Source organism: Leptidea sinapis, chromosome Z (genome assembly GCF_905404315.1).
Source record: "Leptidea sinapis chromosome Z, ilLepSina1.1, whole genome shotgun sequence".
Classification (NCBI taxonomy): domain Eukaryota; kingdom Metazoa; phylum Arthropoda; class Insecta; order Lepidoptera; family Pieridae; genus Leptidea; species Leptidea sinapis.
Genome location: NC_066312.1, coordinates 7,808,143 through 7,821,534, shown reverse-complemented (window position 1 = coordinate 7,821,534; position 13,392 = coordinate 7,808,143). Strand labels below are relative to the sequence as shown.

General features: G+C 34.2%; 1 long non-coding RNA gene across 1 annotated transcript; it reads left to right on the top strand.

Annotated features, from left to right (window-relative positions):
* Positions 1–8,349: 8,349 nt before the first annotated feature.
* LOC126978329 (uncharacterized) lies at positions 8,350–10,165 on the top strand. Its single transcript, XR_007732613.1, has 3 exons — positions 8,350–8,437; positions 9,062–9,154; positions 9,951–10,165. It is a non-coding gene; the product is annotated as an uncharacterized LOC126978329 (long non-coding RNA).
* The last annotated feature ends 3,227 nt before the right edge of the window (positions 10,166–13,392 follow it).

Below are 13,392 nucleotides of genomic sequence, written 5' to 3'. Positions count from 1 at the left end.
TTCAATTAATCGTTAAAGTCGATTTAAATAAAAATAGTACGTAGATTAATTCTTTGTTTGTGTTAATATAATATACTTAATAATGATTATCAATATATATAGAGAGATCATAATTAATGTAAACTTAAAGATAAAACTCATAACTACACCGAATGCTTTGTATTGTTTTGAAATTTTTACATTTAATTCACCAGAGGCTCGTTTGCGCGGGATGCCGCATGGTTACACGAATTTCAGCGCCCCCCCTTTTTCTACTGCAAAACAATAATGTGTGTGTGTTGCAACAGAAAACTAAAAGTTTTGTATGCCGCTAAATATTGCAAAATTATTATTAATCAGAGATCTGATGTCTGAAGTTCAAGAGCGTTATCGAGATAAGAGAGAGATAAACATTAAAGTATTATTGATAAATAATAATATATACTAAATCTAAGTTGCCAAAAATTATAAAATTAGTATATATTTTCTTATAAGACATATATTTTCATACTTCTTTTAGGTATATTCTATCGACCATCATAAATCGTCGTAGTACTGTAAAAAAACCTATAAATGTATATTTAATAATATTGTTAGTAATTTAACAAGGTTTTTATTAAATTTATTCATCATGTATCTTATTACTAAAGTAATATAAAAGTAGTAATAGTAATTAATCATAAGATAAGAATATTACTCGTTGTTTCAATAAAAACAGTATAACGATGCATTGCTTGGTAGAACGGTAGAGGTGTCTGAGTATAAGTAAAGTCGTTATATACCATTTAAACATACGAGAATAATTTTGCAGTTTTCTGTGATAGTGTAGGGCGATAATCGCTTTTCATAACAGCTGTGGGTGGGTCTGAAATGACAGTGTTTCTAATAACCTTATTCAATACATCGGTCCTTACTTCAATCGTACCTGCCTTCAATAAGTACTTGATTGCAGAGAGAAGAGGTTTAAATTCAGGTCTATGCTCTAATGGTACGATAGCCAGAAGAATTAACAATAGTACTACAGTATTTTGGTATTGCATTCGATTGAATGGGACTTCGATATAAGTTAACAGAAACTTTACATTTCTATGGCCCCCACGCTGATTATAGTGTAGCACGTAGCCCTTAAGATATGTACTTTGATATATTTATGTGTCTTTCATAGAATGTCTTTGTCATTTCGTTATATATGAAACACGGAATAAAAAAATACTCATAATATCTTCTCTTGACATATGTGAATCATTTCGAGATAATATTATATTATATTCTTACTTCTGTGATGTGTGTTACTAATACACTGTGTAATAGTATTTAGTAATCTCTTCTCCTCTATAATATGGATAATAATCATGATGTTATATATTGTACTAACTTATAAAATCTGTTTCATTATAAAGAAACATTTTTGAAATGCATCAAGTGATTTATATTTTCTGTACAAGTGTATTTCTCATATAATATAAAATAATAATTGTAACTAGTCGTAACTGATCGTCTATATGTTATATGTATGTGTGTATCTAACATCTTCGAAAATCTATGTCGAAATTATTAATGTCCCGTAAAATAAAGTGTCTATTAATGAAAATACAATTTGTTTTATTTTTTTATCATTTTTTATATATTTTATTATTAAGAATGGAGTCTAACAGCACTACAGTCTTCACACAAAATAAACATACATATTATACCAATACGATTGGGCACATACAGTTCCATGTCCCAACGTGAGAATGTAGTAGCTATCAAGGACGCCCCAGCCACTGTACTAAGAAAGAAAGCTCATGCCATTCAAGATCAATTTTAGAACCGTAGCTACCGATGTTTAAAAGCAAACAGTTTGCACCTCGCGCAGAACCATCAGACCTATGCCCAGGTTCCGTAGGGCTCAGTCCTCAACCTCAACCAACTCTATCAGTAAGTACAGGGCAGCGTTTTTCTATAAAAATGATACGCCACGCCCATTACAATGCAGTGCCGCTCAGGATTCTTGGAAAACCCAAAATTTCTGAGCTGCACTACAATTGCGTTCGTCACCTTGAGACATAAGATGTTAAGTCTCATTTGCCCAGTAATTTCACTAGCTATGGCGCCCTTCAGACCGAAACACAGCAATGTTGACACATTACTGCTTCAGTGCAGAAATAGGCGCCGTTGTGGTACCCATCATCTAGCCGGTATCCTGTGCAAAAGTGCGTCGTGACAGTACTCCTCGCACAAGCTACAAATATAGAGATGCCCAAAGATGCCGTTGATGAACTGCATCAAAATATTGCCAGCTTAAGTCCATACCATAAAGAGTGCAGCGAAACCCAATGGAAACTTCCAACCACACGGATCTACAGTATCACTTATTTCGATCACAAACGGAATTCAAAAGAGTTTGGTTTGGCCTCAGTGGATAGAGGCTATGCACTTGTGAGTGAGCAAGGCAGACTACTCCTCAGGCCATACAGGCTCATAAAGTGACCATTGTACTAAATCATCGTTTGCCTTATAATGTCATACGTAAACGTAGAATTCGCTATTCGGTCCGAAAATCAAATGAAATCGCGTTGAAATACCAGAATTGATTTGCTATTATATAAACTTGGCCTGTTAATTGACACACTCAGATACACACATATACATATAAAAATTGCAGACAATTAGTGCAAAGGCAGAAGATGATTTTTAAGGAGTGTCAGTATGTATTTATCCCCGCTCACCGTTCCTCGTAAGATGCTGCTGGTGGTAAGCCAGGTAATCTTACCCTGAATCCTTTACTTTGAAGACGCAAATCAAGGCACTAATGGCCTGTGAGTGATTAGACATGTTTTCAATAGAGATGCTTTCCCTTTTTTAACCAATTTGAAAAAAGGAAGAGATTCTCAATTCGTCGGTTTGTTTTTTTATGCTTGCTCACTAACTTTCGACTGGGTGAACCCATTTTGATAATTATTTTTTATTTGAAAGCTGATGCTTCCCGTGTAGTTTCATTGCATTTGGACCAGATCTGTCAATGGTATCCATGAGAAAACCATAAAAGTCTTTAATTTCAACCGATTTCGATAGAAAATTTTTTGTTATTTTTTTTTATGGAATAGCAGGACAAACGAGCGTACGGATCACCTGGTGTTAAGTGATCACCGCCGCCCACATTCTCATGAAACGCCAGAGGATCCAAGAGCGTTGCCGGCCTTTAAAGAAGGTGTATTTGCGCTTTTTTTGAAGGTACCCATGTCGAATCGTCCCGGAAACACCGCACTAGGAAGCTCATTCCACAGCTTTGTAGTACGAGGAAGAAAGCTCCTTGAAAACCGCAAAGCTCCTTGAAGACCGCCACACATCCAGATGGAACCTGGATTTTTTTATATCGGAAATGATATACTTCAAAGGTAGTTTGGTGAGAGTTTGGTTAGCTTTTTCTTCTCTAATAATAATAGATAAAGTAACGGAACTCTTCAATTCTTAGGGGCAAATAAACGATACTCGTAACGTCGTTATGTTCAAGTTATCATCATAATCGAATATGATGATCAATGGAACTCCTTAATGACATACAGTAAGGGTGCGATCTGTGGTAGAATTTCTGTCTGTAAGTTCATTGCTGCATTGCAAAATTTAGTAGATCTACACTTAGTTAGACTAATTATTAGTTAGTTTACTTCAGTTTCACTGAAACTCAAAAATATTAATATATAAATATTCCGGGGTATTTTTTTTAATCCTGTATAGGTTCATAATGCATTAATTTGCTCAAAACTTATATAAAACAAGCTGACCCTACAGACGTTGTTCTGTGCATAATAAACATTGATATTTAAAAGTATAGATTGGTTACCTAGACAACATTCGGTGTTTGTAAATGATACACAAACGCACACATGAATAATTTAACATTGCAATAGCACACTACATTACGATTACACGTCAAAGAAGGATAGTAAATGCAATTATCGCAAGTGAAAAAGATATAAGTCTAATTTGCTAATTACTTCGTATTTGCATAGCAAGAACACAGAATCATTCACCAGATATGATTTTTTACCGTACACCATGATTTATCCCTAAAATACGATTAATTCATGAGTTTTAAAAGTTTTAAAGTGGTAAAAATGCATTTAAATTAGGTAAATTAGGTGTTATTGATTTAAAAAATAATTATTTAATATTGATTATAACATATAGCCATAGTGATGATATAAATTATTTATACAGTAAATAATAAAAAACATACAGACATATGAAAACAAAACCGAAATGTATTAACAATAAGGGTTCCATTTATACAATTGTACTAACGACGGCTCCCAAAAAGTTTTAAGTTTACAATTATTATTTGTTGTATATTATATTATTTATGAATGTATTTCTGTTGAGGGTTTATTACAATAAGATAATGGGAGAAACAGAAAATGATCCATTGATTCTTCTGCAGTTAGCATATACCGAAAGGGCAGTGTTACTGAAAAAACTCCTACGCAAGCAGATAGCACTTACTGTCTACGGCCGCTATCTACCCTAAAACTTGTTTTTGTAGTTTGATAGTTCAGCTATACGCACTTGTTTATTAAAAAATATTAAATTTCGTATTACATTCACTGCAACAACGCTTTTTTTACATCATTTCCTAAATTGTTCTAAAATATAAATATAATAATAGGTATATAATAATGTAAATAATATAAAATAAATATGTAATAGATATATTCGGAGTATTATCGTATCGTTCCAAATGTGTCGTTGTCGATTTTGCGCGTAGACCTCCTGGTACATTACATACATTCCAAGATTAAGTACTAATAAAATATCAAATAGCCTACTATTACTAATCTCATTCTATACCACCTTTATTATAACTCTTTGAAAGCCAGAAGTTATTATAATCATCATAATATTATTTAAGAAAGACCCTCCCTGACTAACTAAAAAACTCAAGTTTCGCAATCAAGCGGTTACGAACGCTATGTATTCTGCCTGCGATTTCACTTCTGGTTGATTAATCTATGACACATACTATTTGTCCGTGTCGTGCTGCAGTTGACATCATATTCTCTATCTTGCTCGAACCACCACGTTAATAATTCGAGATTTATTTGTAAATAAGAAATAAAATCGTGATAAAATACAAATACGAAGTTCTTTTATATAATTTCGTATGGTATGAAATACCTTCACCCTTATATATCTTGCAAACATAGTTTTTACATTTTCTTAAGAAACAGGTTGGCATTTTAGATTATTATTGTCACGCCACGAAAACGTTCGGCTTAGTTCGCTGCTATTAGCCGACTAAATGAAATTACGACAATTGTCTGAATTTGTCTGCAACATTTTGCGCGCGCTAGTGCGATATCTACCTCTTTATTGTATATAATATCATTGATAATAAATAAGATACTGTTTTTTTATGAATTTGTCAATAATATTTCATTACATCTAGAATTATTTAGTGAAATATGCTCGCTGTCAATGACGTTCTATATTATGTAAAGAATAATTAAATTAAATAAAAACTATCCTATCTCTTAAGTTGGACTAAACTCACTCCATGAAGTAATCCCCATTAAAATCCGTTCATTAGTTTAGGAGTCCATCGCGGACATAAAACGTGTCACGTTACCGAGGGCTGCACTAAAAGTATCGGGAATGGAATAATTCCACTGTTCCTGTCATATTAAAATCTTTTTAATTGAATACTGCTTGGTTTCAAAACTCGAATACCATTTATTTATTTAAAAAAAGATTGTCCGTCTTGTCACAAGGTCTTTTCAAAGAAACTTGTCACAAATTTTTTCTTTAGTCGTTGAGAAAATGGAATTGACTTGAGAAAATTCTAGAGCGTTGATTTATAATGACTTTCGAAGTGGTTTAACACAAAAACAGTGTGTTGACCGGATGATTTCTGCATTTGGTGATGAAGCCCCATCTAAAACCACATTTTATCACTGGTTTGCTGAATTTTAACGTGGACGTGTCAAGCTCAGTGATGATCCCCGCCAAGGTCGTCCAAAAACTGCAGTCACCAAAGAAAACGTTGATGCTGTGCGTAAGATGATTGAGAAAGATCGACATGTGACATACCGCGGTGCGTCAGAACTCTCGAAAGATTCCACGCAGGATCCTCAAATGCTGTACACAACATCGTATTAGGTGACGAATCCTGGATATACGCGTTCGAACCCGAAACAAAAAACCAGTCACGAGTTTGGGTGTTCGAAAATGAGTTAAAGCCAACAAAAATTGTTCGTTCACGGAGTGTTGCAAAAAAATGGTGGCCACGTTTGTCTCCTAAACCGGCCATGTTGCGATTATTCCTCTTGAGGGACAAAGAAAGGTTAATGCAGAATGGTATGCTAGCATTTGTTTGCCACAGGTCGTTTCTGAACTCCGTAAAGAGAACTGCAAACTCCACATCATCCTCCATCACGACAATGCGAGTTCTCACACCGCGCACAGAACAAAAGAGTTTTTAGAGCAAGAAAACATAAAATTATTAGACCATCTGCCGTACGACCTAAGCCCAAATGATTTCTATACTTTCCCTAAATAAAGAATAAATTGCGTGGTCAGAGATTTTCATCACCTGAAAAAGCTGTGGACGCCTACAAAACGGCCATTTTGGAGACCCCAACTTCCGAATGGTATGGTTGCTTCAATGATTGGTTCCATCGTATGGAAAAATGTGTCAAATTTCGCGGAGAATACTTCAAAAAGCAATAAATATATTTTTAAATAGTAATTTTGTGTCACTACCTTGATTCCCGAAATTTTCAGTGCCGCACTCGGACTAATATATATTAAGATTATTTTTAGCAAAGACGGCCCAAAGAATCATGAATATTGAACCAGAAGTTCGTATTCCTTCTACGCCCAACGTCTGTATAATTAATATAGATGTTTGTTTCCAAGTCATAATTGTTTGTATGTATATTTAAGTTGGTATATTGAATTAAATAAATCTTCATCGAGCTAATGAGTCATAGGGCTATGCCTCATTGGACAAGATAATATAAAATAATATTAATATCGACACACTATTACACAAATTATCTTGCCCCAACTAGGCAGAGCCTGTGGTATCTGATGGTTGTAAGAAAAAGAAAATAAAATACATAAATACATTATATAATTCATGATATGGAAGCAAAGATCCATATTCATCATATAAATTTTAGCACCCACCGGGTTTCGAACCCAGGCTCCTAGTTCACGGGTCACAGGCAGGGTATCTAAGCACTGGGCTATGTGGGTCGTAAAATTAATAATTAATGTGTGAATAGATTTGCAGAGATTATGATAAATCAAATTCAAATTTATTTATTGGTACCAAAAGTATTTTCTTTAATAAAAATAAGGGAAAATAATAATAATTGATACGCCATTACAATGCGGTGCCGTTCAGGATTCTTGAAATACCCAAAAATTCTTAGCAGCTCTTTAATAGCGCTCGTCACCTTAAGACATAAGATGTTAAGTCTCATCTCTCTCTCTCATTTGCCCAGTAATTTCGCTAGTTACGGGCCCTTCAGATCGAAACACAGTAATGTTTACATATTACTGCTTCACGGTCGAAATAAGCGCCGTTGTGGTACCCATAATCTAGCCGGCTTCCTGTGCAAAGGAACCTCCCATTATTACATCATATAATAATTGGTTGGAACCTTCTTTTAGTTGAAACCTGTATCAGAAGATCCTGATCTGCCATATTATCTATAATCATTAAGTAGGTAACTACTTAACACTAATAAGGTGTGGATGTGTGTATGTGTGTGTTTGTGTAAGTGTGTATGTGAATGTTGAATTTTATAGCGGACTTTAAAAATGCATAAAGAATGAAGTTCTTAAGATTCCATTTTGTCAGATTTTTGGATATATAATTATAATAATATAATATTGACACACTCTTACACAAATTATCTCGCGCTAAACTAGCATATAACCATAGCCTATGGGTACAAGTCAACGATATATTTAATACAGTATACTTACTTAAACATACATAAATACAAATAAACATCTATGACTCGGAAACAAACATTCACATTTATCATGTAAATGCTTGCACCTACCGGGATTCGAACCCGGGACCTCTAGCTCAGTGGGCAGGGTGATTAACCACTGAGCTATAGGGGTCGTATATAAATATAAAGAGTTAATAAAGTGATATCAATCAATATGCTCAGATTATATTTGATTTTGGGATTTGTGCATGTAGGTGGGAATAGGGTGTTAGTGGTATGAGGGGACGTATTCTGATTGGCTGGAATGCAGACTGCAGTATTGATTTTTATACCTAGGCTACCTACGTCAGGCGTTCTAAAAGCCCTGGGCGATCCCTGGGCGATCCCTGGGATTGAGCTCAATTATTACATCGTTTTCGTGGAGAGAGGTTGTGTTTATTGTGTTCCTTCATAGTTTTCTCATTTTATTTTTAGTTCAAGATCGTATTGGTGCCTCATCTAATTTATTGGTAAGAATTCTTTAACTATTTTATACGTTTTTGTGATCTATTTGCTCTGGAAATCTAGTACGTTGCGTTATATCACACTTATTGGCGAATCCTATGTTTTTTTTTAAATGAAAATAAGGGACGAGACGAGCAGGACGTTCAGCTGATGGTAATTGATACGCCCTGCCAATGACAATGCAGTGCCGCTCAGGTTTCTTGAAAAACCCCAAAAATTCTGAGCGGCACTACAACTGCGCTCGTCACCTTGAAACATAAGATGTTAAGTCTCATTTGCCCATTAATTTCACTAGTTACGGCGCCCTTCAGACCGAAACACAGTAATGCTTACACATTACTGCTTCACGGCAGAAATAGGCGCCGTTGTGGTACCCATAATCTAGCCGGTATCCTGTGCAAAGGAGCCTCCCACTGGTTTGTCTGATCGAATGTTCTTTTAAGTCTTCTCCTCCCTACGTTCCTCTCACTGCTTCTAGCTTTCATCTTCTGCTATGTTTTCAAATACTTCTTCTCCCTAGGTACTTCCATCTTTTGCTATGTTTTCGACTACCTTACCACTTAACATCAGGTCACATATACACTCTTTCTTTCCTATTTCATAAAAGTATTTTGTTTAATGTCAAATAGTTTTGCAGTAAATGGATTCAGGATGAAGTATGAAGAAATACAAGAGACAGACACACATCGGTCGCAGCGTACAATAACAACAGCTTATACCCGGTAAGATTTGGGGTAAATTTTATTTAATTGCTCAGTGGAAAAACAACACACTGAAAAAAAAATATTTCAATTAAACAATTTCATTTATAAGTCTCTTATATAAGTCGCGACCCTTATTATCATTAAAAAAATGTTGTCAGGGGCACAGAAATGGATATGGAAATCGGAATACATTCATTCCATAATAATTAAGAGTTCCTGAGATCCTAACCTAGAAAATTTCGGAAGCTTTCTATGAGTTCTAAAATTTTTAAAATCGGTCCAGAAGTGGCAGGGAAACAATATATCACAGAAATCAATTGGAGTTACCCGGTGGGAACTCTGCTCGCCCTGCTCAAAAATGACATATTCTGTGACTAGTAATATCGACTTAAAGTTGGTCATTCAAAGCCTCTAGTTACATAATCATAGATTAAAGATTGGTGTCCGCTGCGCTCCAACTAGATACCGCACTACCTAAGAACAATAGCATCCTTATTACGGCACCTATTAGATGCATGTGTGCGTGCCATTTTGACACTCAATGGCATCTTTCAAAATTTGTAACTTACGCTTCGTATTATTTTAAATTGAAATTGTCTAAAATGTCTATTTACTTGCAACATTATTTGGCTGTCTGTGTGTGTGTTGGCGAATGTAAGTACGTGACGCTCACGCACACATTAATTCTGATGTAACTTCTATATTGACAAGAACTATAAATGAAAATATCGTTCTGAGCGTAATTATTCTGAGCTATTAATGTTATTTTGTAAATAATATGATGTTTTTCATAACAATTTGTATTATTAAATAGGTTAATGACAATCAAGACATTGAAGAGGACAATATACTGCAATCTAAGGGCCCAGTTCTGTGTGATGTGAACTTTTTATTAAAGTGAAACTTTTATTACATCGTCTCAAACTTTTTCGTCTGTGTGTTGCATGTCGAGTGACGATCGGGCGGCGCCTATAGTTCTCAGCAGCTGACCGTGTAGTGTATAGACTATTTATTACTCATTTGTGCCAGTGCTCCTTAATTAATTCATTCAATCACGTAGCCATAATTTCAAATATGCTCAATTCACAGCTCAATCAAATACCATAATACAAATCTATATGAATATGACGTGCAAGTATTATTCGAATGTTATTTTGTCTACATTAAATACTCTTATTAATTTTACGGCAGTACATCTCATTATTTGCTAAAATGAAATATTAAACACATTGCTTGAAAAGTGCTAATGTACTAAGTCTGGCCATAAATACTGATACAATTAAAAATTAATAAAATCTAACTTTTGGAATCTGTCATTTTTATATGATTGTTCATTGAGTTGTCTCACTTTGGCGCCGATACATTATACAATATTTTGCGATATTAAAATTGAGTAGGGTGATAAAGAGAACCGAACCACTGTGATTGCATTACACAAAGCAGGTATGGAGCCAAATGCAATTTTTACAACTCGCCCTCCTCTATTGGTGACAGAAAAAGATCTGGCCGTCCACGTTGTTCAATGTTATTCAACAATGCTATATGCTAATTTAGTATATAGATTTAGTAAATGTAATAATTCTAATAATGTTTAGTTGTAAGTCCTAATAGTTTAGATTAACGTAAGTAGTAGTTAAGTATGTACACATAATTAAATGTTTTTTAAGCGCATTAACTTGCCAACAAACTGTTAAAGTTTGGCAATATATATTAATAAGTTAAAAGTGTACTTATTAGTGTACGTGTTCAAAGGTGGTCAAAACAGTAGGGGAAAGAATTCAAAGAAATCCTGTACAAAAGCAAAAGATTTTATCTCGAGCAGTGAAGATAGATGAAGAACCATGTCGAGTATTTTAAAACATAACTTAGGACTTGCAGGGTATAAGCATGCAGCCTATAAGAGATGTACTGGTCATTTCTTAACTGATAATTTAAAAAAGAATAGGGTGGTAACATCGAACAACTACTGAAGCGATACGCAAAGGGAGATCACAGTTTTTTTTGTTTACGGATGAGATTTTTTTTACAATTGAGCAACATTTCAACAAACAAAATGACCTCATATATGCTCAAAGCTCTAAGGAAGCTTCTCAAATAGTTGACAGAGTGCAACATGGGCACTATCCGACTTCAGTGATGGTTTGGTGGGGGGTATTAGCTATGAAGGAGTGACTAAGCCATACTTTTGTGAAACAGGTATAAAAAAATCGGTCATACCATTCTTGAGAAGGTAGTGAACCCCTTTAACAACACCATGTTCAATTACCAAGAATGGTCCTACCAGCAAAACTCGGCGGCGGGTCATAAAGCTCGGTCTTCGCAGTCTGGGTTGGAAAAGAACGTTTCGGACTTCATCAGAGCTGAAGACTGGCTGTCGTCTAGTGCTGATCTTAATTCACTGGACTATGATTAATGGTCAGTTTTAGAAGGTACGGCTTGCTCTAAACGTCATGAAAATTTGGAGTCCGTAAACAATCCATAGGATTGGCAGAGAAGAATTTTCCTATAAAAAAGTGCGTACTTTTATTGATAACTAGCCTCAACGTTTAAAGTTTCAGTATTTATGGCAAGACTATTAAACTAACATATAAAATCAGTTTTTTTTTTTCAGTTTTAATTTAGATTACAGTATTTCTGAGAAACTAAGGTTACTTAATAATAGATGTATTGTATATTTAGAGTACTTTCTGTTTTTCGCAACAGTTTAATTATTACTTAATTTTTATGTATACTTTTACGTTGATATTTTATAAAATAAATAGGTATGTGTGTCAGCTCCGACGCACGACTGGAGTTAACTCCTCAAGAACGATGGAATTTGAAATATTTTTTAAAACCATTAAGTTATAATGGCTTAAAAAATTCTTTCAAGTGACTTTTGTACCGCAAAGTCGCGCCTAAAGAAGTGTTACTTCAAAAATTTCGAACAAATTGCTGGTATTACAAAAATTAAAAATTTGGGGGAACAAATATCGTGTTAAAATTCTTAAGAAATCAAATAAATCTTTAACGCTCAAAATATGTCAGGCAATGCCCAAACACAACTCCTGTTAAAAGCGGAACTCAAAATTCCAATTTTAAAAGCTCGTAGGTATGTTATACTACATGCGTAAGCTATCACGGAGTATACTGTGTATACTGGCTACACACACACACACACACACACACACACACACACACACACACACACACACACACACACACACACACAACTGAAAGGTGCGCGAGAAATGATGCGCACCAGAAACGTTATTATCCCGTTTGACGAGTAAGTTCTTAAGAAGTAAACTCCAAAAATCCTGTGAGTTTCCCTTTTTATTACATTGACTCTACCGGCCAGTTCTAGTCTGCAACATAATATTTATATGATTCCCTTTTATGCAACACCATCCCATTGTGACGCGAACAAATTGCATGAGGTCAATGTTGTTGCCTCTATGTGTTTACTAAATTTTTTTTTTAATTAAACTTTGAGATTATGTATTAGTAAGAACATCCATATATTTATTTCAGAAAATCAATTTTTAAAATAAATTGTCATACCATTCAGTTCGCATAAAATAAACTCACTGTTTGGGCCATTATGTGCTTACTAAATGCTTTCAAATTCAAATTAGGTATTACGTATGAGTAAGAAAAATTCATCATTCTTATTTCAGAAATTCAAATTTGAACCTTTTTTGGTATAGCATTCGGTGTGTTTTGGGTCCGGCATTAGAAACAAATTCTTGTCTGCAACAGTAAATTATATTATTGGAACGAAGGTCCTTATGGGACGATGCGGAGGGGTACCCTAACCGTATAGTGTAAAAAATATATATTACATCATTAAAAAAACCGTGGGGTGTAAAAGAATTATTATTTTGATAATATCTTAAAAAGCACCCCACGCTTTTTTTATAATGAAATATTTTTTTTACAATATTTTCAATTTAAATTTATCAAAATTTACTTTCTATTTTTTAGTTGAATTTTATATAAAGCGTTGTTTTTAGTTTTTTTTTTAAACTATTATTTATTTTTCATTTTTTAGATTGAATGAAGGGATTTTAATATTTGCGAATAAAAATATTTTAGTTATATTGAAAGATCACTTAATTCAGATAGCCGGAGATCACCGAACTAGAAGCTCTAATAATAACTAGCACAGTTAAATCACTCATTAATAATTTATAATGGAAACAGATTACTTAAACAGCGCCATCTTTTCGTAAATTAAAACATCACTTCATCATTACAGAATTATTTGTATACGA